This window comes from Anomaloglossus baeobatrachus, chromosome 5 (genome assembly GCF_048569485.1).
Source record: "Anomaloglossus baeobatrachus isolate aAnoBae1 chromosome 5, aAnoBae1.hap1, whole genome shotgun sequence".
Classification (NCBI taxonomy): domain Eukaryota; kingdom Metazoa; phylum Chordata; class Amphibia; order Anura; family Aromobatidae; genus Anomaloglossus; species Anomaloglossus baeobatrachus.
In genome coordinates, this window is record NC_134357.1 from 444,959,736 (window position 1) to 444,986,864 (window position 27,129).

Consider the following 27,129-nt stretch of genomic DNA (forward strand, 5'->3'; position numbering starts at 1 on the left):
TCGGCAGCGAGCTCGCTGTGTGTGAAGCACCCTAACAGTTAGGTCCAGAAATATTTGGACAGTGACACAATTTTCGCGAGTTGGGCTCTGCATGCCACCACATTGGATTTGAAATGAAATCTCTACAAAAGAATTCAAGTGCAGATTGTAACGTTTAATTTGAAGGTTTGAACAAAAATATCTGATAGAAATTGTAGGAATTGTAAACATTTCTTTACAAACACTCCACATTTTAGGAGGTCAAAAGTAATTGGACAAATAAACCAAACCCAAAAAAAATATTTTTATTTTCAATATTTTGTTGCGAATCCTTTGGAGGCAATCACTGCCTTAAGTCTGGAACCCATGGACATCACCAAACGCTGGGTTTCCTTCTTCTTAATGCTTTGCCAGGCCTTTACAGCTGCAGCCTTCAGGTCTTGCTTGTTTGTGGGTCTTTCCGTCTTAAGTCTGGATTTGAGCAAGTGAAATGCATGCTCAATTGGGTTAAGATCTGGTGATTGACTTGGCCATTGCAGAATGTTCCACTTTTTTGCATTCATGAACTCCTGGGTAGCTTTGGCTGTATGCTTGGGGTCATTGTCCATCTGTACTATGAAGCGCCGTCCGATCAACTTTGCGGCATTTGGCTGAATCTGGGCTGAAAATATATCCCGGTACACTTCAGAATTCATCCGGCTACTCTTGTCTGCTGTTATGTCATCAATAAACACAAGTGACCCAGTGCCATTGAAAGCCATGCATGCCCATGCCATCACGTTGCCTCCACCAAGTTTTACAGAGGATGTGGTGTGCCTTGGATCATGTGCCATTCCCTTTCTTCTCCAAACTTTTTTCTTCCCATCATTCTGGTACAGGTTGATCTTTGTCTCATCTGTCCATAGAATACTTTTCCAGAACTGAGCTGGCTTCATGAGGTGTTTTTCAGCAAATTTAACTCTGGCCTGTCTATTTTTGGAATTGATGAATGGTTTGCATCTAGATGTGAACCCTTTGTATTTACTTTCATGGAGTCTTCTCTTTACTGTTGACTTAGAGACAGATACACCTACTTCACTGAGAGTGTTCTGGACTTCAGTTGATGTTGTGAACGGGTTCTTCTTCACCAAAGAAAGTATGCGGCGATCATCCACCACTGTTGTCATCCGTGGACGCCCAGGCCTTTTTGAGTTCCCAAGCTCACCAGTCAATTCCTTTTTTCTCAGAATGTACCCGACTGTTGATTTTGCTACTCCAAGCATGTCGCTATCTCTCTGATGGATTTTTTCTTTTTTTTCAGCCTCAGGATGTTCTGCTTCACCTCAATTGAGAGTTCCTTAGACCGCATGTTGTCTGGTCACAGCAACAACTTCCAAATGCAAAACCACACACCTGTAATCAACCCCAGACCTTTTAACTACTTCATTGATTACAGGTTAACGAGGGAGACGCCTTCAGAGTTAATTGCAGCCCTTAGAGTCCCTTGCCCAATTACTTTTGGTCCCTTGAAAAAGAGGAGGCTATGCATTACAGAGCTATGATTCCTAAACCCTTTCTCCGATTTGGATGTGAAAACTCTCATATTGCAGCTGGGAGTGTGCACTTTCAGCCCATATTATATATATAATTGTATTTCTGAACATGTTTTTGTAAACAGCTAAAATAACAAAACTTGTGTCACTGTCCAAATATTTCTGGCCCTGACTGTATATATACATTCTGATTGTCAAAACTAACATTTACTGGTTGCTGTGATTAGAGGCTAGTCTAACTCTTGCAGATTTATACATGGGTTTCTGTATTTATTTTTTGCTATTATTGCCTCTCTTCTCTTAGAGCTCTTACTTGCAATGTGCAATATATAATAAGCCCCATTTATGGTCACACCGCCCAATTTCTTGCTGTGTTGATTTTAAATTTGTCTGTGTATGTCCTTTATGTGTCACGCATAATAAATAATTTGTTACTGTGAGGCTCATAATGTATACATGAAGCTATTTGAAGGCTCATGCTCTAGATCTGATGCTATGTGGGGCTCATAATGTATATAGGAGACTATATGAGGCTCATAGTATACTGTATATATGAGTCTGTGGGGCATATAATGTTTATAGAAGGCTATGTAGGGGTTCATAATGTATATAGGAGGCTATGTGGAGGCTCATTCTATTTTTAAGAGGCTATGTATGGGCTTATACTGTATTTAGAAGACTATGTGGGAGCTCATACTGTATTTAGGAGGTTATGTGGATTCTCATACTGTATATAGAGGGTGACATGAGGGCTCGTACTATATATAGGATGTTATGTGGGGTCTCATACTGTATATACAATAGAGAGATTATTTTTAGTCTTGCCCTGTATGTAGGAGGCTATGTGCAGACTTATACTGTATATAGAGAGGCTATGTGAGGGCTCACACTGTATATAGAGGCACTATGTGGGGGCTCACACTTTATAGAGGGGCTATATGGTGACTGATCATACTGTATATAGAAGGTTTTTCTGCAAGCTTATACTGTATGTAGGGGCTATGTTGGGGATCATACATATGGCACTGTGTGAAGGCTCATACTATATATAGGAGGGCTGTGTGGGGGCTCATATGGTACATAGGGAGATGTGAGTTGGCTCATACGGTATGTAGGGGGCTGTGTGATAGCTCATCCTCTATATAGGGGGAGATGTGTGTGTGGGATGTGTATATAGGGGAATGTCAGTTTATTTAATTCTGCTCAATATTAAGAGATACAATTAATCTTAATATAAAATATTAAAATATTGTTAAGATATAATAATAATAATAATAATATTTTGTATGTTAATATTAATATTGAGCAGAATTAATTTCAGCCCATTGGACCGGCCCTCCACACTAGTCATGGTCTCTCATGTGGCCCCTCGGGAAAACTAATTTCCCACCTCTGTTCTAGAGCATCGTTATAAAAGGAAAGTGGGGGATTTTTTCCAGCTTCCCGAAAGGAAGTCAAAATTGGCGCATTATGAGGATAAGCTTTGTTCCGTGCTAGTTAAGGACAGTGTTCATCACTCCACCATAAGAAAGAGATTGCAAAAATAGCCTGCATAGCAGAGTTCCAAGACAAACACCACTACTGAGCAAAAACAACATAAAGGCTCGTCTCAGTTTTGTCAGAAAATATCTTGATGATCCCCAAGAATTTTGAGAACATACTCTGTGGACTGATGACACAAAAGTTGAACTTTTTGGAAGATAGATATCCTATTATATCTGGTGTAGAAGTAACACAGCATTTCAAAAAAGGAACATCATACCAACAGTAAAATATGGTGGTGATAGTGTGATGGTCTGGGGCTGTTTTGCTGCTTCAGGACCTGGAAGACTTGCTGTGGTAAATGGAACCATGAATTCTGCTGTCTACCAAAATATTCTGAAGGAGAATGTCCGGCCATCTATTTGTGACCTCAAGCTGAAGTGCACTTGGGTATGCAGCAGAACAATGATCCAAAACACACCAGCAACTCCACCTCTGAGTGGCTTAAGAAAAACAAAATTAAGACTTTGGTGTGGCCAAAAGTTCTGGTTAGGACTGTAATCCAATTCAGATGCTGTGGCGTGACCTTAAAAAGGCGGTTCATGCTTGGAAACCCTCCAATGGCTGAATTACAACAATTCTGCAAAGATGAGTGAGACAAAATTCCTCAAGAGTGTTGTAAAATTGCCAGTTATTGTAAATGCTTCATTGCAGTTGTTGCTGCTAAGGGTGGCCCAACCAGTTGTTAGATTTAGGGGGCAATCACTTTTTCACACAGGCCCTGGTAGGTTTGGATTTATTTTTCCCTTAATAATAAAGACCTTAATTTATAAACTGAATTTTGTGTTTACTTGTGTCATCTTTGTCTAATATTTAAGGTTGTTTGGTGATGTAAAACATTATGACAAATATGCAAAAAATAAGAAATCATGAAGGGGCAAACACTTTTTCACACCACTGTATATAGTACAGGCAGATATTGTAGTGGTATTTATGTTGCACAGTAAGGTTTAAAGCCATATGTGTGACGCCCCTGGACTAGTCAGGTCGTCACAGGGTACCGCACGCTCTTTCTCTTCAGTGCATGATTCAACCCCCCATGGTTCTGAGTCTCCATCCTGCAGTACTGCCTCCACCAGCATTCACAAATAGTAGATGCACCTTGCACCACACCCTGTCAGGCACACCAGTGGGCTGCTTAAGCAGGAATAGGGCCGCCCACCTAGAGGTCAGGCAGGGAGGTGGGAGGAGCTCTTAGGAATCTGGAAGTTGTAGCTCTCAGGGGAGAAGCAGACTAGGTCACAGACGGTGGTCTGGACCTAGAGGAGTCGGACCCCAGATCGCAGGTGATTGAGGTTAGGTGCCTGGGACCTATCTTGGAGGATGGTCAGCAGCCTGGCCCTAATCCGGGACCGAAGGTACGTCGGGGTACATGGACCCTAGGTTGCAGAGAAGCTTCAGGCGACCCGGCAATTAACCTGCGGAGGACAGAGCCTTTATGGACTGTTCCCACGAAGCTCAGACTCAGAGATCGGGAACACTAGCGCAATGAGGTGAATAGGGTGTTCCCAAACACGTGGCCCAGTGAAATCTCAAGCATGAGCTCCTCAGAGCAGGCTCCTTCACTTAGCCATAGTGGGGAGCGGGGCCCGGAAAGCTCCAAGCTGATGGGCCACAAAGGACACTCTAAATTTGTGTCAGGAGGCAGGTCACGGACCACCAGGCAGTGCTGCAGGGGACTGGACCCGGACGAGCTCCCCTCAGGAGACAGTGGAAGTCAGAGACTTGGCTTACCCTGTTGTCAGCGTCTGCTTTATTGCCGAGTGAGTATGACTGACCACCTGCAACCAGCGAGCCTGTGCCCCCCCCGCATCCCGTAGCACCATCCATTGTCCCAGGGCCTTCCCCTACCCGTGGAGGGTAACGTCATCTTGCTGCCCCATTCCATCACCCCGGGTACTCCCAACGGCAGCGGCGGTACTCCCAATTACCGTCACGAACTATACCTATCCCCTGTAAATAATCCCCTTCTTCATTTGAGTGTGGCCCCTAGCCCCCGGGTCCCCATGACCCTCAAGTCATGAGTAATCACCACCCCCGGATCCGAGCGGTTCGATCCGCTGCAGGGGCGGCACATATGCAGAATGATTTCATTTTACATATCTAGCCAATAAATACAAAGATGTACAGGTTTCACATACTTTTATATTTTTTTGTGCATCCCATTTTTTTATCTTAAATCCAGTGGTATAAAACTCTTGTCCAGGTCGGTATGACCTTCCATGCTCTGCTGCTCACATCTATGACCAGCAAGTCATTTCATATAAAACTAGGACATTTCCCAAGCTATGAGCTGCAAACACAATACATCCATGGGAGTAAATGAAACCTCTACATAGAGATGATCATTCTATCTATATTTATGAGCGCTGTAAGTATTACTGTTGCAAAACACAAATTGCTAATCTGTGCTAACACGTGCCAGTTTTATGAACGGGTAGGAGACCAAGGAAACCTCAAGACATACAAGTGAAAAGAACATTATACACAATCTCCAAGCAAAGGCCAATAACTATGTCATTAAAGGGAACCTGCCATCAGGATTCCATACCCCAAGCTATTTATATGCACATGTAGCTCTTTCAAACATGAGTCCAGCATTACCTTTACATGGTCAGTCCTTTCCTCCATTACTGAGAAATCAGTGTCTGAATTGTTATGCAAGTGAGGCTGTAAATCTTAAGCCTCTGTCACTCCAAATCTTTTTCATGCCCTGTGCCCCCTCCTCCTGCTTGACTGACTGCCTCTATGTTGTGTAACTTAAGGCAAAGGAGCCGTTAGTCAAGCATGAAGAGGCAGCACTGAGCAGGGAATAGAGCTGGAGTGACAGAGGCTTCAGATCCACCAGGGCCCTTCAGCCTCAATTGCATATCAATTCAAACCCTGATTTCTCAATAACTGAGGAACGAGCTGACCATTTAATGGTAATACAGGACTTATCTTTTAAAGAATTATGTGAGCATATAAATTGTTTGGGGTGCTGACAGATTCTCTTTAAAGGGAACCTGTCTGGTGCAATAAGCACCCAGAACCATGAGCAGTTCTGGGTACGCATTTCTAATCCCTGCTTATATGTCCCCGCATTTACTAGCATGGATAAAGAGATCTTTAGAAAAAGTATTTCTAAAGATCTTTTATGATATTCTAATGAGCACAGGAACTAGTCTCAAGGGTGTCATTTGCTGCGTTCATTCCACCCTCTTAGCATGTTAGCACGTCCACAGGGGTGTGCGAACGGGCTATTCAATGACCACTGCCCAGCGTCATCATTGGCAGTGAAGTGCACACTTGTGTCCATTGCACCACCTTTTACACTTTGTTCCTTCCTTTTTGAACTCTGATGTCAACCTCGTCTATATCACCTAGTTACATTTTGGATCCTCCCTTTACTTCTGCACATCTCGGTCTGTTATTCTTCCTTGACCATTTTGACCAGCCATTGTCTCATCCTGATCTGGTATCCTCTGCAGTGCAGCTGTCTCCAATTATGTGACAACCTCTATAGCCATGACCTAAGGATCTGACAATGGAGAACAGTAGGGTCTCCTTAAGGCTGGGGCCACACGGGGAATACTGCGATCCTCTTGCATGACACCCGGCTCACGCTGGCAGTGCAGCAGATTCAAGTGTCATGCTAGTGTCCGTGCGACTGAGGTCTGACTATGCGAGCGGACCTCAGCTGTGAGGGGCAGGCCGGTGCTGCGGAGGCGCAGGCCGGCATGGAGGAGGGGAGGGAGGGATTTATCTCCCTCTCTCCTCCGTAGCCGGCTATTGCCATTCTCGCACTGCGCTCGCGGTACACCGGTGTACCACGAGTGCAGTGCGATTTTTCTCTCGCCCCATTGACTTGAATGGGTGTGAGAGAAACAAGACTCACATTACAATCGCAGCATGCTATGATTGTTTTCTCGGTCCGATTAGGGCTGAGAAAATGATCGCTCATGTGTGCTGACACACAGGCCAATATTGGTCCAAGTGGAATGTGATTTTTTATCGCACTCCACTCGCCCCGTTTTCTCGCCGTGTGGCTTAAGCCTAACTCCTTGCTACGGTTAGTCAGCCAACAGTGATATTCATTGGTCTTGTCAGCGTTATAATTGATACCTTCAGTTGAACCTTTCTCAATGCAGGGAATTATTATGAAATTGCATTTATGGACCTAAATCTCTTAGGTCGGCTCAACAATTCCTCAGGTATTCATTTGTGGATGTGATTTAATTTCTAATACTTTAGCAAATATATATAGTTTCATTTAACATCATCCTATTACACCGACATTACAAGTCTCTCGTGCCACAGACATAATTAGAAACTCTTAGTTTCAAAGCTAGTGCTTTGAGGATTGAAGTTAGAAATGTCTTGGTATCATATGAAATTCATTGAGCTTTCTGGAACCTTTCAGAATGAAGACAGCATCCCTGCAATACTTTGTATATTGAGAATGGTGAATGCCAAGTCTTATTAAGAAGGTCACCAAATGATCTCAGAGAACAGTCGGGTGCAGAGGCAACACTGTGGAAAATGTGACATTTCTAGGTGATTGGCAGGTATAGCCGTCTGCAAGTCCTCTTAAAATTAAACCGAAATCCCAGCTTCATCCCACAATCAAGCCCAGCCAGAGTCTCATACATTATTCAGTTTCCTATCCTCTGTGTCCCATGTCATGTTCTGCCTTTGTCTGTTTTTGGACAGAACAAAATCTCTCATCATTTTCCCACTTTTGAGATGAACAATTGAATCAAATGCAGAAGATTGAAGAACTCCGAAGGTTGAAAGCAGCAAAATAATCCTATTTGGGTTTACTGCTCTTTATATTTTCTAGCTTTAGCTCATGAATGAAAAAAAAATCTTCTTTCAATATATAGCTATAAAGCATGGCAGTGGTGTTATTGATCATAAAGGAAATCTTGTAAGGCTCTGTGCGCACTGGGAAATGGAATTTTCTTGTGAAAATTCCGCATGTCCTCAAAGATTACCGCACCCGCGGTAAAAAACCGCGGTAAACCGCATCCGAAAACCGCATGCGGTTTGCCGCGGTTTTACCGCGGCATTATTCGCGGTATTGCCGCGGTTTTGCCGCGTGCGGTTTGGGATGTGCTTTATTGCATTCAATGCAATAAAGCACATTGAAGAAAAAAAAAAAAAAAGTCCTTTAATTCTGAGATAGTAGATAGACAGAAGAATAGATAGAGGGATAGATAGATAGACAGACAGACAGATAGAGGACAGATAGATAGAAGGATAGATAGATGACAGATCGCTGCATTTCCCACGGTCGGCAGTGAGTTCACATTACCGGCCGTGGGAAATGACCGGTAATTACCTCTGCTGTCTGCTGCATTCAGCCTGTCTGTGACAGTCGCGGCTGGATGTCAGCAGTGCAGGACCCTGTGGATTACGCCGGAGCTTTGTTTGGGGGGGTTAATAAAATGGTGAACGAGGCTTGTTGGTTTTATTTAAAATAAAGGATTTTTCGGTGTCTGTGTCGTTTTCACTTACGGGTTGATCATGTCAGCTGTCACATAGACGCTGCCATGATCAAGCCTGGAGTTAATGGCGGTGGTCCCCCATCACCATTAACCCCTTGTATTACCTTGCCACCACTGCTACACGGTGGCAAGAAGAGCCGAGGACACGCCGGTATTGTCGCATATTGCATGCGACAGTGCCGGGGCAGCTGCGGCTGATATTCTCGGCTGCCGGAGGGGGAGTGAGGCGGGGGACATTATCCCTGCCCCTCTCCCTCCCCAGCCTGAGAATACCGGCCGCCGCTGTGTGCTTACCTCGGCTGGAAGGTAAATATGCAGCGGAGCCCACGTTCTTTGTTTTCTATATTTCCGTTTTCTTTCTATGTGTGTTCTATGTGTATGTGTCTGTGTGTCTATGTGTCTGTGATGTGTCTGTGTGTGATCTGTGTGTTTGTGTTTACTCTCTGCACGGCTTCCTCTTCCTGTAATGACATCACTTCCCTGCAAAACCGCAAGCAAGTGATGCACAATACCGGAGGTAAACCGCGAAATACCGCAGGGAATAACGCAGGAAAACGCAGTGAACCGCACAGAATTTGCTGCCTGCGTTATTCCCTGCGGGATTTCATGATTAACATTGAGTCAATGGAGGGAAATCCCGCAGCGACGTGCGGAAAAGAAGTGACATGCACTTGTTTTTGCTGCGGGATTCCCGCAGCAAAACATGCAGCTGTCAAATTCCGCCCAGTGCGCACAGGATTTTTTTTCTCCATAGGATTTGCTGGTGATTCACTGCAGAGATGTTATGAACATTTTCTGCAGCGAAACATGCAGCAAATCCGCGAAAAATCCGCGGCAAAATCCGGTAAGTGCGCACATAGCCTAAAAGGGCTTTTAAAATAATAGATATATAGAGCAATAATGCAAAAACAAAAACTAACACTATCAGCTAAATCAATGTATTATGCCTAACGCATGGCCTGTGCAAGTAATTATACATTTTGTGTTCATTTAAAGGGGTTCTGTAAGCAGGTGTCTGCAATGTAATCTCAAGACAGCATGCTGCAAGTGTTAAAACAGAAGCTTCAGCCCTGTGTCTCTTATCTCACAGTCTTTTTTTTGTTTACCTGCCATGTTAGCTTAAGCCTGTTATCTTTATCATTAGTGGGTCTCATCTTATAATTTTTCCAGTGGCTAGTACTCTGGATGAGACTTTTTTGAGGGGTATATATAGTTGGTTCCTGTAATGCAAGTCTACTTACGAATAGTACAGACAGAAGTGTAGTCAGGCAAGCCGGGGTCTGGTAACAGCAGGACATGTATGGATACAAGGTTTACACAGAAGTGTAGTCAGGTCACAATTTGAGGGTCAGAAATCCAGGAGTGCACGTAATAGATTGAAAAAGAAAACTGAGATGTGGTCAGGTAACAATCCGAGGTCAAAATCCAGGAGGTCACAACAGGAACAGGGAGCAGGCAGAGAGGAGTCGAACAACAGTCCGGGGTCAAGAAACAAAGATCAGAACACATGCAGAAACACAGGCCAACAGCACAACTACAGAACTAGAATGTACGACTAGCAATGTTCTGGGAGAGCATGCTCTTTAAACAAGTAGAGCAATTACCAGGAAGATAGAACACCTGAGCAATCAGCTTCTCACAGAACCAGCATGGAATCCTGCGCTGTTAATGAACCTGACAGCCAGTAGCTCAGAAAATTGCAGCAGAGCATCTTCTAGTGTGCAAGATGCTCTGCACAGAGGAATCGTGGCCCTTGTTGAGCTTCTGTGGCTGCCATACTTGTAGGTGTATTTGTAATGCACACATTATTGTACGGTCATCAACGGAGTAACTGGCACACTCTTAAGGGCACGTTACACTCTATGATTTATCAAACGATATGTCGTCAGGGTCACGTCGTTAGTGATGCACATCCGGCCTCGTTTGACATATCGTAGTGTGTAACACAAATGAGCGACTGTGAACGAGCAAAAATACTCACCTTATTGTTGCTCATTGACACGTCGCTGATTTTCAAAAAATTGAACGTCCTTCAGTGCTCCTGTTGTTCATCGTTCCCATGGCAGCACACATCGCTCCGTGTGACACCCCGGGAACGATGAACTGTAGCTTACCTGCGGCCGCCAGCAATGCGGAAGGAAGGAGGTGGGCGGGATGTTTACGTCCCGCTCATCTCCGCCCCTCTGCTTCTATTGGGCGGCCGCTGTGTGACGTCGCTGTGACGCCAAACGTCCCTCCCCCTTCAGGAAGTGGATGTTCGCCGCCCACAGCGAGGTCGTTTGGAAGGTAAGTACGTGTGACGGGGGGTTACGACTTTTTGCGACACGGGCAACAAATTGCCCGTGCCGCACAAACGATGGAGGCGGGTGCGATCGCACGACATATCGACACGTGTAAAGCGGGCTTTAGAAGGAACATTTGTAGCTGAGGCATTGTGGACTTCTCTTTAGGAAGTTTTGACAAAAAAAGTGGTTGTTATAACTCACGACTCTCATTGTACACATTTGCTTTGGTTTTATTTGATCATTTAATCTTTTCAATACTAACAGCAGTATTTCTACACCTCACGGTACAGTTTATTATTTACACAAGCTCAGCCTTTCCTTCCTTTTAATATAATACATTGATCTCAGGGGAAGCTTTGCACAGTAAAATCTCATAAAAATCTTTATAAAATTTGTTCCTAGAAAATTGATTATGAGCCATCAGTTTTATTTATCTCTTAAAGGAAACCTGTCACTCGGATGGGCTGGTGGCTAAGTAGAAAAAACCTGTAATAGATGTTACAAATACTTTGAAAAATCTATTATTAAACAGTCAACTAGATTCTGGAATCTGGCAGCAAGTTCTTTGCAATGTAATCTGAGAGCAGCATGATAAAGGGGCTGAGACCCTGACACCAGTGATGTGTCACTTACTAGGCTGTATGTTGCTGTTTCAATTAATTCACTGCTTTATCAGCAGGAGATTATAATTATGTAAGGTGCCGCGGGTCAGTAATCGTGGGTGAGGGATTGACTCCAGATGCCCTTACACGCTACATGAAAGAGATGGTTCTGGCCAAGTGTGTGGACTTGTGTCGTGTGAGCTACATTTTGCTGCTGACATCAGCAGGCCAGGATCGGATGATTACTTGTACTTACAAGGAGACCACCCGTTTTTCCAAATACAGTGGAACTTTGGTTAACGAGAAAAATCCGTTCTGGGAGTGTGCTTGTTAACCAAGTTACTCGTTCAGCAAAGCAAGATTTCCCATAGGAAATCATTGCAATGCAGACAATTCGTTCCACAACTTGTTAAATGTCCCATCCTGGTCCCCTATTGTGTCATTCCACACATGCACAAACACACACAAACACGTACAAACACACACAAACTCACACAAACACAAACACACAAGCACGCACGCACAAGCACATATTTTGCTCACCTTACCTTCCGTTCCATCGCCGGTCTCCTGGTACTTGCTGTTCGCTGGTAGGGGATGTGTATCGGGATACCATAATGATGAGGGAGGAACTTCCGCACCCAGAGCGCTGACGTCAAAGGCAGGAGCCGTTTGCCTCTGATTGGTCAGCACGCTGCCTCTGATTGGTCAGCACGCTGCTTTTGAGTAGCGGTGACAGAGGAAGTTCCTGCTTCGTCGCTATGGTTGCCGATGCACAGCCTATACCGGTGAACTGCTGGACCCACAGGTCGGCGACAGAAGGTACACATATTATGCTCACCTTACCTTCCATTCCATCGCCGGTCTCCTGGATCTTGTTTTTCGCCGCGAAGATTCCTCCCTCGTCGCGATGTACCGGCGGACTACAAGAACCATGAGACCGGCGATGGAACGGAAGGTAAGGTGAGCATAATACTGTATGTGTGTGCGTGTTTGTGTGTGTGTTTGTGTGGACAGCAAGAGCGGGTCACAGCGCGGTGGATGTACGGAACCGGAAGTGTGTGCGGTGAGTATTTTGCTCGTACAGCAAAGCTTTCTCGTAAACCGAGTTACAAATTTACAGAAAGCTTTGCTTGTATAGCGAAATTCTCGTTAACTGGGTTACTCGTTAAGCGAGGTTCCACTGTAACAGTACTTTACTTAACGGTTCATTCTCAGCAACAACTTCATACCTCGGATAGCGGGCACACATAGTATATTAGAAAAGTGAGTACACCCCTCAAATTTTTGGAAATATTTTATTATATATTTTCATAGGACAACGCTGAAGATATGACACTGTGATCCAATGTTGTCAGTGCCCAACTTTTATAACAGGGTAAATTTTATGCCTTCTAAATAATTCAACACACAGCCATTAATGTCTAAACCATTGGAAATAAAAGTAGGTACACCTCTATTGGAAAATTCCTAGATTGTGCCCAAATAGCCATTTTCCCTCCCGTGGTTAATTTGGTGTTATTGGAAGTATATATGGCTCCTCATGGCAAAGAATTTGCTAAGGATCTGATAAAAAGAATTGTGAGATGCTGAGAGAGTACTACCATCAATTGTTGCTCTACATAAAGATGGCTCAGACTATAAGAATATTGCCAACACCCTGAAACTGAGCTGCAGCACGGTGGCCAAGATCATACAGCGGTTTAACAAGACAGGTTCCACTCAGAACAGGTATCACCATGGTCGACCAAAAAAGTTAAGTGCAAGTGCTCAGTGTCATATCCAAAGGCTTTCATTTCAAAATAGACATATGAGTTAAGGAGGGGGGGAGGGGGAGGGTCAGTGCTCAGACCACACACTGAACACTGTATCAAATTGGTCTAAGAAAGCCCAGAAACAATTTGCTGAAGACAAGCAGACTAAAGGCCCCGTCACACTAAGCAACATCGCTAGCAACATCGCTGCTAACGAACAACTTTTGTGACGTTGCTAGCGATGTTGCTGTGTGTGACATCCAGCAACAACCTGGCCCCTGCTGTGAGGTCGTTGGTTGTTGCTGAATGTCCTGGGCCATTTTTTAGTTGTTGCTGTCCCGCTGTGAAGCACAGATCGCTGTGTGTGACAGCGAGACAGCAACAACTAAATGTGCAGGCAGCATCTGCGGAGGCTGGTAACCAATGTAAACATCGGGTAACCAAGAAGCCCTGTCCTTGGTTACCCGATATTTACTTTCGATACCAGCCTCCGCCGCTCTCACTGCCTGTGCTGCCGGCTCCTGCTCTGTGCACATGTAGCTGCAGGACACATCGGGTTAATTAACCTGATGTGTGCTGTAAGTAGGAGAGCAGGGAGCCAGCGCTAAGCATTGTGCGCTGCTCCCTGCTCTGTGCACATGTAGCTGCAGCACACATCAGGTAATTAACCCCATGTGTGCTGTAAGTAGGAGAGCAAGGAGCCAGCACTCAGTGTGCGCTGCTCCCTGCTCTGTGCACATTTAGCTGCAGCATACATCGGGTAATTAACCCGATGTGTGCTGTAGCTAGGAGAGCAAGGAGCCAGCGCTAAGCGGTGTGCGCTGCTCCCTGCTCTGTGCACATTTAGCTGCAGTACACATCGGGTAATTAACCCGTTGTGTGCTGTACTAGGAGAGCAGGGAGCCAGCGCTCAGTGTGTGCTGCTCCCTGCTCTCTGCACGTGTAGCTCCGTGCAGTGGTAACCAAGGTAAATATCGGGTTGGTTACCTGATATTTACCTTAGTTACCAAGCGCAGCATCTTCCACGTGGCGCTGGGGGCTGGTCACTGGTTGCTGGTGAGCTCACCAGCAACTCGTGTAGCCACGCTCCAGCGATCCCTGCCAGGTCAGGTTGCTGGTGGGATCGCTGGAGCGTTGCAGTGTGACAGCTCACCAGCAACCTCCTAGCAACTTACCAGCGATCCCTATCGTTGTTGGGATCGCTGGTAAGTTGCTTAGTGTGACGGGGCCTTAAGGACATGGACCGCTGGAACCATGTCCTGTGGTCTGATGAGACCAAGATAAACTTAAGTGGTTCAGATAGTGTCAGGCATGTGTAGTGGCAACCAGGTGAGGAGTACAAAGACAAGTAAGTATGTCCTGCTTACAGTCAAGCATGGTGATGGGAGTGTCATGGTTCGAGGCTGAGTGAGTGCTGCTGGCTGTGGGAAGTTACAGCTGATTGAGGGAACCATGAATGCAAATATGTACTGTGACATAGTGAAGCAGGTCATGATCCTCTCCCTTCAAAAACATGATAATAACCACACCTCAAAGATGACCAATGCCTATCTAAAGAAACTGAGAGTAAAGATGCTGGACTGTCCAAGCATCTCTCCAAACTTAAACCCTATTGAGCATCTGTGGTGCATCCTCAAACGCACAGGTGGAGGAACGCAAGGTTTCTAACATCTACCAAATTCATGATGTCGTCATGGAGGATGGAAGAGGATCCAGTGGCTCCTGTGAAGTTATAGTGAACTCCATGCCCAAAAGAGTTAATGCAGTGCTTGAAAATAATGGTGGCCACACAAAATATTAAAACTTTGGGTTCAATTTGGCCATTTTCACTTAGGGGTGTACTCAGGGGTGGGATTCAAATTTTTAACAAGTTCTCTGTAAACCCCGGCCATTTGAAAACCACACCCATTCTGTAACCACACCCATTTTGTTGGCCACACCCATTTTCACGCACTTTCCTCAACCAAAAAATATAAGTAATTTAAAGTATAATCTCTTTCCCCTTCTTCCCCTCCTATACCTTCACTCTCCTGTCCAGCACCAGTTGTTCCAGTCACTGTCACTCTTATTGTATTAAACGGTTTTTCTACAGTTTTTAAAAATTATTACTAAAGGAGCCCTGCTAAAATTGGAATGGGCGACCTTCCCCCTACAGATCTCATCCCATGTGGCTCCTTTCCCCCTACAGATCCCATCCCATGTTGCCTCTTGCCCCCTGCAGATCCCATCCCATGTGGCCTCTTTCCCCACACAGATCTCATCCCATTATGGCCCCTTTCCCCTGCAGATCCCATCCCATTATTGCCTTTTTCTCCCTGCAGATCCCATCCCATTATGGCCCCTTTCTCCATGCAAATACCATCCTATGATGGCCTCCTCTCCTCATATAGCCACATATAGCTCCCCTCTTATGTGGCCCCTCTCCCCATATAGCGCTCCCCTCTTATGTGGCCCCTCTCCCCATATAGTGCTCCCCTCTTAGGTGGCCCCTCTCCCCATATAGCGCTCCCCTCTTAGGTGGCCCCTCTCCCCATATAGCGCTCCCCTCTTAGGTGGCCCCTCTCCCCATATAGTGCTCCCCTCTTAGGTGGCCCCTCTCCCCATATAGCGCTCCCTCTTAGGTGGCCCCTCTCCCCATATAGCACTCTCCTCTTAGGTGGCCCCTCTCCCCATATAGCGCTCCCCTCTTATGTGGCCCCTATCCCCATATAGTGCTCCCCTCTTATGCGGCCCCTCTCCCCATATAGCACTCCCCTCTTAGGTGGCCCCTCTCCCCATACAGCGCTCCCCTCTTATGTGGCCCCTCTCCCCATATAGCGCTCCCCTCTTATGCGGCCCGTCTCCCCATATAGCACTCCCCCCTTATGTGGCTCCTCTCCCCATATAGCGCTCCCCTCTTATGTGGCCCCTCTCACCATATAGCGCTCCCCTCTTATGCGGCCCCTCTCCCCATATAGCGACATATAGTTCCCATCTTATGCGGCTCTTTTCCCCATATAGCTGCCATGTTATGCGGCCCCTCTCCCTACATCTTCGGCCCACTGAGCGCTTACCTGCAGTGGCGGCCTCTCCTGTGTCTCCCGCCCTCTTCCGCGGCTCGTCTCTGCATGCTGACGCTGACAGACGGCAGGAGGAGGAGCTACCTCCTCACACTGCCGTCACCTCTGCAGCGTCAGCGCGTCACTGCACGCCGGGTCAGAGAGCCGACAGGCTCCACTGAACCAGGAAGTGCGGCGCTGAGGGGCGGGGATTCATTTGTGTTAGTGTCTTAAAGAGACACTAACACAAGTGAATACAGGGAACCGGATCGCTGGAGCTGTTTCTTGCCGGTTCTGGGAACCGGCTGTTATTTTAACAACCGGTTCTCCAGAACCGGACAGAAAAGGCTGAATCCCACCCCTGGGTGTACTCACTATTGTTGCTAGCAGTTTAGACATTAATGGCTGTGTGTTGAGTTATTTAGAGGGCACCAAATTTATACTGTTATACAAGCTGTACACTGACTACTTTACATTGTATCAAAGTGTAACCTTCAGTGTTGTCCAATGAAAGATATAATAATTTTTTTTCAAAATTGTGATGGGTATATTGACTTTTGTGATATACTGTATCTTCCAGCATGTTACAATTCTACAAGGCATATTCAGACATAGTCTTAGTTCCCATTGAGTTGCTTCAGATCTTACTGGTCCTGTGAGTTCCAGCACAACTATGCCTAACGCTACAATACAACTCGTTACTGTCACTTTCCCTTGCAGTGGCTCCACATCTATTCTCCTTACAAGTGTGAGGATTAGGGTCCCATCACCATGGCCAGAGCAGGAAATTGCATTCTAAGATGCTTGGGAAGAATCTGGTAGGGGGACTATGTTCACATGCCTCTTAGGTTTAACCCGTTACCTTGATGGTTAGGGACCTGGCTCCTAGAGTCCTGTCCTCCGGCTTCTTTTGTCTGGGACACTACGTTTGAGGATCAGTCTATAGTGTTCACATTGGTCTCATTCCATGCATTGGTCAACACTCAAAGATCATGCTATCTTGTATGCAGTCCCCTTTGTTTCCTTTGCTGCCACAAGTCACCACTGTATGCGACCTTCATGACCTATAGACTATCTGTCCATAGCTTTTGCTCACTAGATCTTCACTGACTCTACCAGAATGAACCGTCTCATTCCCTATTAATTAACTCCTCCCATTGTGGGCTAGTCCCAACACTAAACCATTACTTACCCTCGGGGCTGGTAACTTCTTATAAAATGTTATACATTATACCATACATATCACATTACCAATGTTACATATCAAAGATTACAATCCACAATACACGAGAACAGGTTGCAATACACTAAATTACATTACAATCCACAATAGTTATAAAAGATGCAAGACATTATTCATATTGCAGAATACAACGTGATTGGTGTCTTCAGGAGCAGGAATGCGAGAGCAACAGGTCACAACTCTTAACTACAGGACTAAGTGACTCTTGCCTCCTGGTTAACTGCTCTGTGCTACCCCACCCCCACCACTGATTGGCAGCTTTATGTGCACAGTGCATATTGACAAACATTTGCCAATCAGCGGTGGGGGCGGGGTTATACAGAGCTCAGCATTCTCAGCAATGCTAGATCTGCAACAGAGAAAACAGTTATTTTTATTCTATAGCTATTTTATCCAAGCTTCATTCCATTAAAAGGAAATTCAATTGAGTTTGCATTGCTTTGGCATTGTAAGATTAGAGGTTGCATATGGAACATTGTGACCTGAAGAATTTATTTCCTTTTGTGTATACAGACAAAACGCACAGGAGTGTATGTTTCTGAGTGGCATGCCCAACAGTGACAGATATGAAGAGAAGAGATTAGGAGGAGGAAGAGTAAAGGGTGCTTTACACGCTGCGACATCGCTAACGATATATCGTCGGGGTCACATTGTTAGTGACGCACATCCGGCGCCGTTAGCGACATCGCAGCGTGTAACACCAAGGAGCGTCAATCAACGATCGCAAAAACGTCAAAAATAGTTGATCGTTGACACGTGGCTCCTTTTCATAATATCGTTGCTGCTGCAGGTACGATGTTGTTTGTCGTTCCTGCGGCAGCACACATTGCTACGTGTGACACTGCAGGAACGAGGAACATCTCCTTACCTGTGTCCATCGGCAATGAGGAAGGAAGGAGGTGGGCGGGATCTTCTGCCCGCTCATCTCTGCCCCTCCGCTTCTATTGGATGGCTGCCGTGTGACGTCGCACGAACTGCCCCCTTATAAAGGAGGCGGATCGCTGGCCAGAGCGACGTCGCAGGGGAGGTAAGTCCGTGTGACGGGTGTAAGCGATGTTGTGCGCCACGGGCAGAGATTTGCCTCTGTTGCACAACAGACGGGGGCGGGTACGCTCGCTAGCGATATCGATACCGATATCGCAGCGTGTAAAGTACCCTTAAGGGTAACATCTATGTCTACTAATATTAGTGATTGAGTGACCAAAATATCTCTCCTGTGCCTCCAAATTTACTGAGAATAGTTCTTGTTTCTATTTACAGTGGGAAGAGCAGCTCTGAAGTACAAACTACTGCACTAACCAAAAATATTATTTGGTCCAAAAGAACAGGAACAATAATGAGCAAATATGAGCTTTATTATGTTAAAGGTATGGGCATCTTTGCCATGGAAAAACATAATTAGATAGATAGATCCATTTAATAAATCTGCCTTGTGGTGTCTGTAATACTAGAAGGATTTGCAGGAGACAGCACTCTTTATAATTGGCACCTTGTCTCCGGCACTTGAGATGACTATGCTGTAGAGCTCACTTTAATGTATATAATTACACTTACTATGTTTGCCAACATTGACAGGTGTAATTATCCCCTTTTCTCCTGAAATTGATTCTTTCTGTTTTGATCATACATCTTAAGACACTGCGTTTTTTCTTTTCCCTTACTGAGGGAATTATGCACTTTAGACGTCATTACCGTTCCGTTCTATAAACTCTGGACATCAATCCCACATGCTATAAGCTGTTTGTGCTAGTGAAAAATTAGGGTCAAAATGATTGTGAATACAGTAATTTCCTACATGCTTATGCCAATGCTGCAATGTGTAGATTACTTGTTAATGATCGCTCAAACTGGCGTATAATGCGAGAAAACATTGCATTGCACTCTGCCCAATGTTATTCATTTTTTTCCAGGTCTACTCACTACTGAACACTGCATGCACATTCATTGAAGGATTGTGTCCTCACGTTGGTCACTACCACCATGAGGATGTACTTTGTGGGTGAAGTTAGTGCCCGATGCGTTCCTGTCCCACAGATTAATAGAGCAGCAGCAACCCCACCATCCCCTGTAATGTGTGTACCCCCAGCCTCCTCAGTGATATATATTCCCCAAGCCTCCCCAATGATATATAGGCCCCCAGCCTTCCAATTGATGGTACTGCTGGTCATCTTCTGATTTTAAAGGGACGTAAAGATTATGTGTCTTTCATCTATTGTGCTACGTTTCTTGCTGATCACTGCGCCTACAGTCCTCAACATTGCCTACTTTTATATGCTTCTTTAAAAGATCTTGAACAGCATATCTTGAAACCTCAGTCTACTTTGATATCTTTGCCTTGGAGTGATTTTTCTGATAATGTATAACTATCTTTCCTTGTTGCTGTGCTTAGTTTTGACATGGCGTATGATATGTGACATGAAACCGTCTTCCTCAACCATATCTCTATAGCAGAGTTTGATTGTTCCTCACCCAGATTTAAGCTGTTTTAGTTAATGTAGTTTCAGCCTACATATGAAAATATTGATCATTGTCACCTGTTTGGTACAATTAGTTACTTAATCTTCCTTGTGGTGTCTGTAACAATACTCCAGAAGGATTTGCGGGAAACAGCACTTTTTATAATTGGCACCATAATTCTACAAAATTACTGACTTTGTTCAAGCTGTACCTAATAGAGATGGCTGAACCTGCAGATGTTCAGGTTTGCCAAGTCCGACCGGACTTAAAAAAAAAAAATTCTGGTTCTGGACCAGACTTGAACCCAAACTTGAGCCCAACCCCGAAACCCATATAAGTCTATGGGAACCCAAACTTAAGTGCTATAAAATAATGGTAGTAAGGGCTAGGGAGCTGCAAAAGGAAGCTTAATGGGGATTAAAATAGGACAATTATACTTATCAAGTTTCTGCGCTGCTGTCACTCTGCTTCCGGGTCTGCTCATTAAACCTTATGAATATGCCCTGCTTCCCCCACCCACCCTCTCTAACAGCATCTGTGATTGGCTGCAGTCAGACTGCCAGCGTGCCAGCATCCGTGATTGGTTGCCCTCACATTAGCTGTCTGGATCCCAAAGTGGAAAGTGGAATGTAAAAATAAATATATAATTGGAAAAATGGCGTAGGGTCCCCTGTATTTTGATACCCAGTGCAGATAAAGTAGAGAGCTTGAGGCTGCTGTCCCCAGCTGTGTGCAATATGTTAGCTGTGTATCAACATACTTGGGACCTCGTGCTGCTTTTTTAAGATTATTTAAATAAATAATTTTAAAAAACAGTGTACGGTCCCCACCAATTTTGATACCCAGGCAAGATAAAGTGGACAGTTGGGGGCTGGTATTCTCAGGATGGGGAGGCCCATGGTTATTGCGCCCTCCCCTACCTAAAAAGAGCAGCCCACAGCCATCACAGAATTCACACATCCATTAGATTTGCCAATCCTGGTGATTAACCCTGCTCAAACCAATTGTGTACCCCTATAAACAAAAAATAGCCAATACAATAATAGAGTCTATAAAATTAAGTTTTATTAGTGAATAATTAAAAGCAAGATAAAACTAATGAAAATAGTGCAAAAAGCACAACAATACGGCACGGCGAGGGACAAATAGCGTAGTATCAAAATTACAAGTTGGTTTGGCGTCGGCACGGCATTGGGACATGACTTCAGGTAAAACCTCTCCTTTATATCTGTAACTATTGCTCCTATATGGTTGCTTGTCCTGGTAGCTCCTTATATTAATACTCAGTGAGTTATTAATATAAGGAGCTACCAGCTACTACGCTATTTGTCCCTCGCCGTACCGTCTTGTGCTTTTTGCACTATTTTCATTATTTTTATCTTGCTTTTAATTATTCACTAATTAAACTTAATTTTATTGACTCTATTATCATATTGGCTATTTTTTGTTTATAGGGGTACATGATTTGTATTTATAGCCTTTCCATATATATTGGATGGTGAATGTGATGGTATATTGATACCATCGGACATTTTGCTATTCCCCCATGTGTGACATATTTTGTTAACTCATACCAATTGCCCTGGAGTCTTTGCAAACAGGGTAAAATAAGAGAGCAATGACAGCTGTGATTTGTAAAAGAAATCACAGCTGCCATGAAGTCCTCGATTTGTAATGGGTAGGGGTCTATGAGACCCACCATTACTAATTGTGTAAGTAAAAATAAACACAAAATACAGAGAAAAATCCTATTTAAAAAGAAACCAACCCTTTTTCTCCAATTTATTAACCCGGAAAAAACACCCCTGTAGGTCCAGCGTAATCCACAGACACAACGTCCCACAACCATCTGAGGTTGTAGTGCGCAGTCACATTAAAAAATATGACTTAGCACTGTTGCATCAGGGACACACTGACGGAACCGCAACTGAGAGCGATGACATCAGTGAGTTCACTTGAGGTCACAGCTGGAGGTTGCTCGAGTACACCAGCTGTGATCTCAGGAGAAATAAAACTCAGTGGATTAATCTCAGGTGAACTCTATGAATTCAGATGAGGTGAACTCAATCCCATATTACCGGCTTAGGCTATGTGCCCACATTGAGTATTTGGTTGCAGAAAATTTGCATCTCATGGCAGAAAATGCACCAAAACATGTAGTGATTTTGATGTGTTTTTTTTACCAAGAGATGCAGATTTGGTGCAGAAATTTGGTGCAGAAATACAATGTGGTTTTGGCGCAGTTTTCTTGCATTTTTCTGCTAAGAGATGCAGATTTAGTGCAACAAATTTCTGCAACAAAAGAAAGAAAGTTGGTGTGCATGCAGCTTGTAAGCTCATGTTCACTCTGGCCATAAGACATAAAAAAACAAAGTTGAAAATAATCTAAACATATACCCTGCTATAACTAATTAAAAACATAATGCATATGTTACGCTCACCGAGGAGCGGCGAGTGTCCGGAGGTGGACTCACTGGACCGTGCCCCGGACTTCCCTGAGAAGGCGACCAGCAGCGAAGTCCTATACAGGGACTGTGCGGTGCCTCCCCAGAAGGCCTAGAAGCACGGCAGCCAGGAACCGGTGTAGGAGTCTCTGTATGGCCAGACGTAGCTCGGGTACGACGTCGGCAGCAGGCAGAACATGGGTGTGGCACCGGAGATGATCACAGCAGGTGGCACAGAGACGTTCACTGCGGGTAAGGCCGGTGACGTCCACTGCGGGTATGACCGGTGACGTCTACTGCGGGTATGGCCAGTGACGTCCACTGCGGGTATAGCCGGTGACGTCCACTGCGGGGATGGCCGGTGACGTCCACTGCGGGTACAGATGGCACTACGGTGAGATAGAGTATTAGTAACGGGCAGGAACACATGGATAAACATAGTACAAAGGGGCCTGAACACTAGCAGGGCTCTAATAGAAGCGTTGCTCGGGCGCCTGCTGCCGGGGGAGGTGAACCTAAATAGTCTTTTGGTAACAGGTGGCCTCTGAGGTCACTTCCAGAAAATGAGGCACTGCTGCTTTAAGAAAGGGTGCGTGGCCTCGCGTGCAGCCTAGAGTTGCTCACTGCCGAATTGTGTGTGGACGAGAGACAGGAAGAAACTGCAGCAGCTCCAGGAAGAGGACGCCTGACCCGGGAGTGAGCAGAGCCTGCAGAGTCATGGTAAGAGGAAGCACGTCGCTGCCAGGGGGCTGGGACCGGGAGTGCACGTGGGGGCCATGCTGGGGCTGGGGAGATGTGAGGGAGAGCGCCCTCCTTGGGATCTGGCGGGACCAGGCGCTACAGCATATAAATAAACCTAGGGTACTTAGTAAACACTATTTTTGATCAAAAAAGCATAAAGCCATCCCACCGCGACAAGGCGTACCCAATCGGGACAGTACCTACACTCTCTAATATTAAAACCTCACCATGTGTCAACAGACATCAATCTAAATAAGGTCAGAGAGTGTCTGGGTCCCAACTGAACAACTGAATAAACAGCCATGGGAGGCACTAGAGGAAATGCCCAGCTCACTAAGAAGGGGGCCACACCAGATTTGGTGCAACAAATTTCTGCACCATATCTACATCTCCTGGCAGAAAAATGCATCAAAACCACATCCCGTATTTAGTGCATCTTTCTGCTAGGAGATGCAACCATTCACTTTAGGTGAGTTCACTGAGCTTACCTGAGGTCACAGCTGGGGTACTGTGGGAACAGACATCTGAGACCTCAGGTGAACTAACCCCTCTCACAGCTGCGGCAGTGTATCCCACAGGCCGCAGTGATCGGTCATGCTGTCATCTAACAGTAACCAATCACAGACAGTGTCAGAAAGGTTGGGAGGAAGAAACTGCATATTCATAAGATTTAATGAGTAGACCCGGAAGTAGTGTAACAGCCATGAGGAGACTAGTTAAGTATATTTGTCCTGCTTTAATCCTCATTTTGCTGCCTTTTTTTCCCCTTATTTTAATTCAGGTGGCAGAACCTGAACAGTAACACATAATCACATAATTCCCTGAGAAGTCCATCTTTGAGGTTCGTGTATGAACACTAGGTGTCCGGTACAGACCCCAAACTTTACAGCTTGGGTTCACCCATCACTAGTACCTAGAAGAATTAATGCTGTTTTGAAGGCAAACGGCGATCACACCAGTTATTGATGTGATTTGGGTCTCTCTGTAGATCATTCATTTTGCTAATTGATAAAAATGTGCTAACATTTTTAAAAGTATACTACCAGTTACTTCAGTATTTTTTAGTTGTGATATCAGTTTGAAGGAGGTGTTGAGCCTTCCATTTTTTTAAGGTGGGAATCGACCTAAAATAATAAAACAAGCTATAGTATTCTCTCTGCTTCTAATAATTCTCTAGATGGCCTATTGTTTGCGCGTCATCATGGAGGTCTGTGATTGCCTGTAGAGGTCAGATTATTGGAATGGAACACATGAGATGTGCCTCAAATGCAATCCCTCTCTGTCACCTGACTTCTGCAGCCAATCGCACTCCTCAGTGATCAGGTTACCGAAAAACTACATTGTCTATTCCTGTCTCAGTGGAGACAACTGGAGGACGGCAATGGAGGACGGGGTATAGAGTCGGTCAGAATAGCTGCTTATTAATCCCTGCCTTTTAAAAACATTTGTATCGTTGTACAACCTTTCAATTGAACGTAAATAAGTCATATGAAAAGATCTGCTGGTGTTCTCTTGTGTCAGCCACTTGTGGTAAAAGAGTTTCAATCTATAGTGATAAAAGACTCTAAAATACACCTTTAAGAGAATATAACAACCTGGAAATTATACAAAGAGGAGAGATTTTTATAAGCAATGATTCTGTTTTTCTGCTGAAATTGCTATTGTCCGGAGCTCTTATAGTTAACAGTTCCATTTTCTTGTATCAATTCATAATGGTAGGTTGAGATTTTCCTCAGGCTTTAGTACATCGGAGCTGTCACCTAAAAGAATCTTCAAGAAGGAAACTTGTTCATCAGAAATGTTCAGAACTTATTTTTAGAGGAGACACAAAGTGTCATCATCCTGGGAACTCACTTGATGGAAACTCTGGTTTAATTTCATCTATTTAGTGCCTGGAGTAGCAGATACAAAAGCTTCTGCCACCACCAGCAGCTCAGAGGGTCCTTCTGTATTTAATCAAAGGGAATCTATATGTCTTACTTGAACATTTGCATGGACCAATGGTGTGATTAGGCCAGAAGAAGACATCAAAACTGTCAGGACTTATTCAGTGAACAATTTTATCAGCCAATGGTCCACATGTGACAAAAAAGGCAACATGCACTAGTCTGATCTGTTTTTTTGCATCACACTCACCTATTAAACTCAATGACATGTGGAAGATGGTGCTCTGATCAAATGAGACCAAAGTAAAACTTTTTGGCTAAATGCAAAGCATTATGTGTGGTGAAAAACAAACACTGCACATCACCCTTAAAACACCATCCCCACTGTCATACATGGTGGTGTCTGATTCTTGCTGTGGGGAGGCTTTTCTTCAGCAGGGACAGGGAAGCTGCTCAGATTGCATGGGAAGATGGATGGAGCTAAATATAAGGCAATACTGAAGTAAAACCTGTTAGAGTCTGAAAAGACTTGAGACTGAGGCGTAAGTTCACCTTCCAGAAAGACAACGACCCTAAACATACTGCCAGAGCTACAATGGAATGGATTGGATCACAGTATGTCTAAATGGCCCAGTCACAGTCCAGACCTAAATCCATTGAGAATCTGTGACAAGATTTGACAATTCCTGTTCACAGATGTCTCCATCCAATTTCACTGAGCTAGAGTGATTTTGCAATGAGTACGGGGCAAAACGTTTAACCTTTTAGATGTGAAGAACTGGTAGAGACATAACTCAAAAGACTTGAGGCAGTAATTAAAATTAGAGTTGAGCGAGTACCTAACTATTCATACTTGCTATACTCATAACTAGTACTGCCTAATACTCGCGTATTCATTCTAAATAGCGTGTGCAATGCAAGTCAATGCAGAATACTCGCAAAGTAAATAGTAACGTGAATGACGTACTATTCGTGCGAGTAGGAAATAGTGTGACATTAGGGTTACTCGTTTCTTTGCGAGTGCCATTTTGCATTTATCTTTAGAGTATAAATAGAGAGGACACACAGGAGAAAGGGTTGCATTTTCATCACAATATATATGATAGTAAGAGTATGGATCCCTTATATAGTTTTGCAACCATTGACTACATATCCATACTGGACAAATCGCATAATAATTAGTAAAAGGAGAGAAAAGAAACGATCAACCGTCCATAGGGTGAAAAAGAGTTCTTTATTGACCAGTGCTGGGTGGACACACAGATAAAATATTTAAAACACCAAACAAGAACCAACCGGCAAAGAATAGTCACAGTATGTACCAATCGCCAGACCTTGGACAGGCATTAAGTAACAGATGGTAATGTATACATCGGCATACATGTAGATTTATGATACGCATAGCCACATATATATCACACACCACATATATATCACAAATATAGCATTATAATATTAGTCCATGTTAGAACCAATAATAACATCAACAGTCAAGCAAGCATAATGTGCTTGATCATATATAACGTTGGTGCAGTGCTACAGTATTAGCCAATATTGCAATTGTTACTGCCTACAAAGGTCTGGCATAAATCACGTGAATAAGACTATAATGATGCACGCCACTGTGTAATAAGGGCAAGACCTTGTATATATATCTTCATCGCTACATGGAAGAGTACAAGGGGGATGATGGCATATATCCCATGAGAACAAAATGGCTCAATTGAGCCCGTCACATAGAATGAGGATAGCGGTGAACGATATACATACAAATATATAAGCCCAGGACGGCAAATAGTTTGCTGCCTATATAACAGGATGAAAAGTAATTGAGCCGAAGGATCAGCTTACCCAAAGATAGCGGTGGCTGATTCCAAAAAGTACACTGAGCGGCAACAGAGCTTACCACGTGTATGGCAGGATGAAGCGTGATCAAGCCGGAAGGTCCGCCTACCCGACGGCCGTTTCGGCAACCGCCTTCGTCAGGGGGGGTGGAGCTATGCTGTCTGACCGGCTCTAATAAAGCGAACGTATACCAATCAAGATCCGGCACCACTTTCGTGACGCATGCGTTGCCATAGCGGCACGCGACGCCAGCCGAACACCGCATCAAGGGCCGGTGACGTCAGATCACACC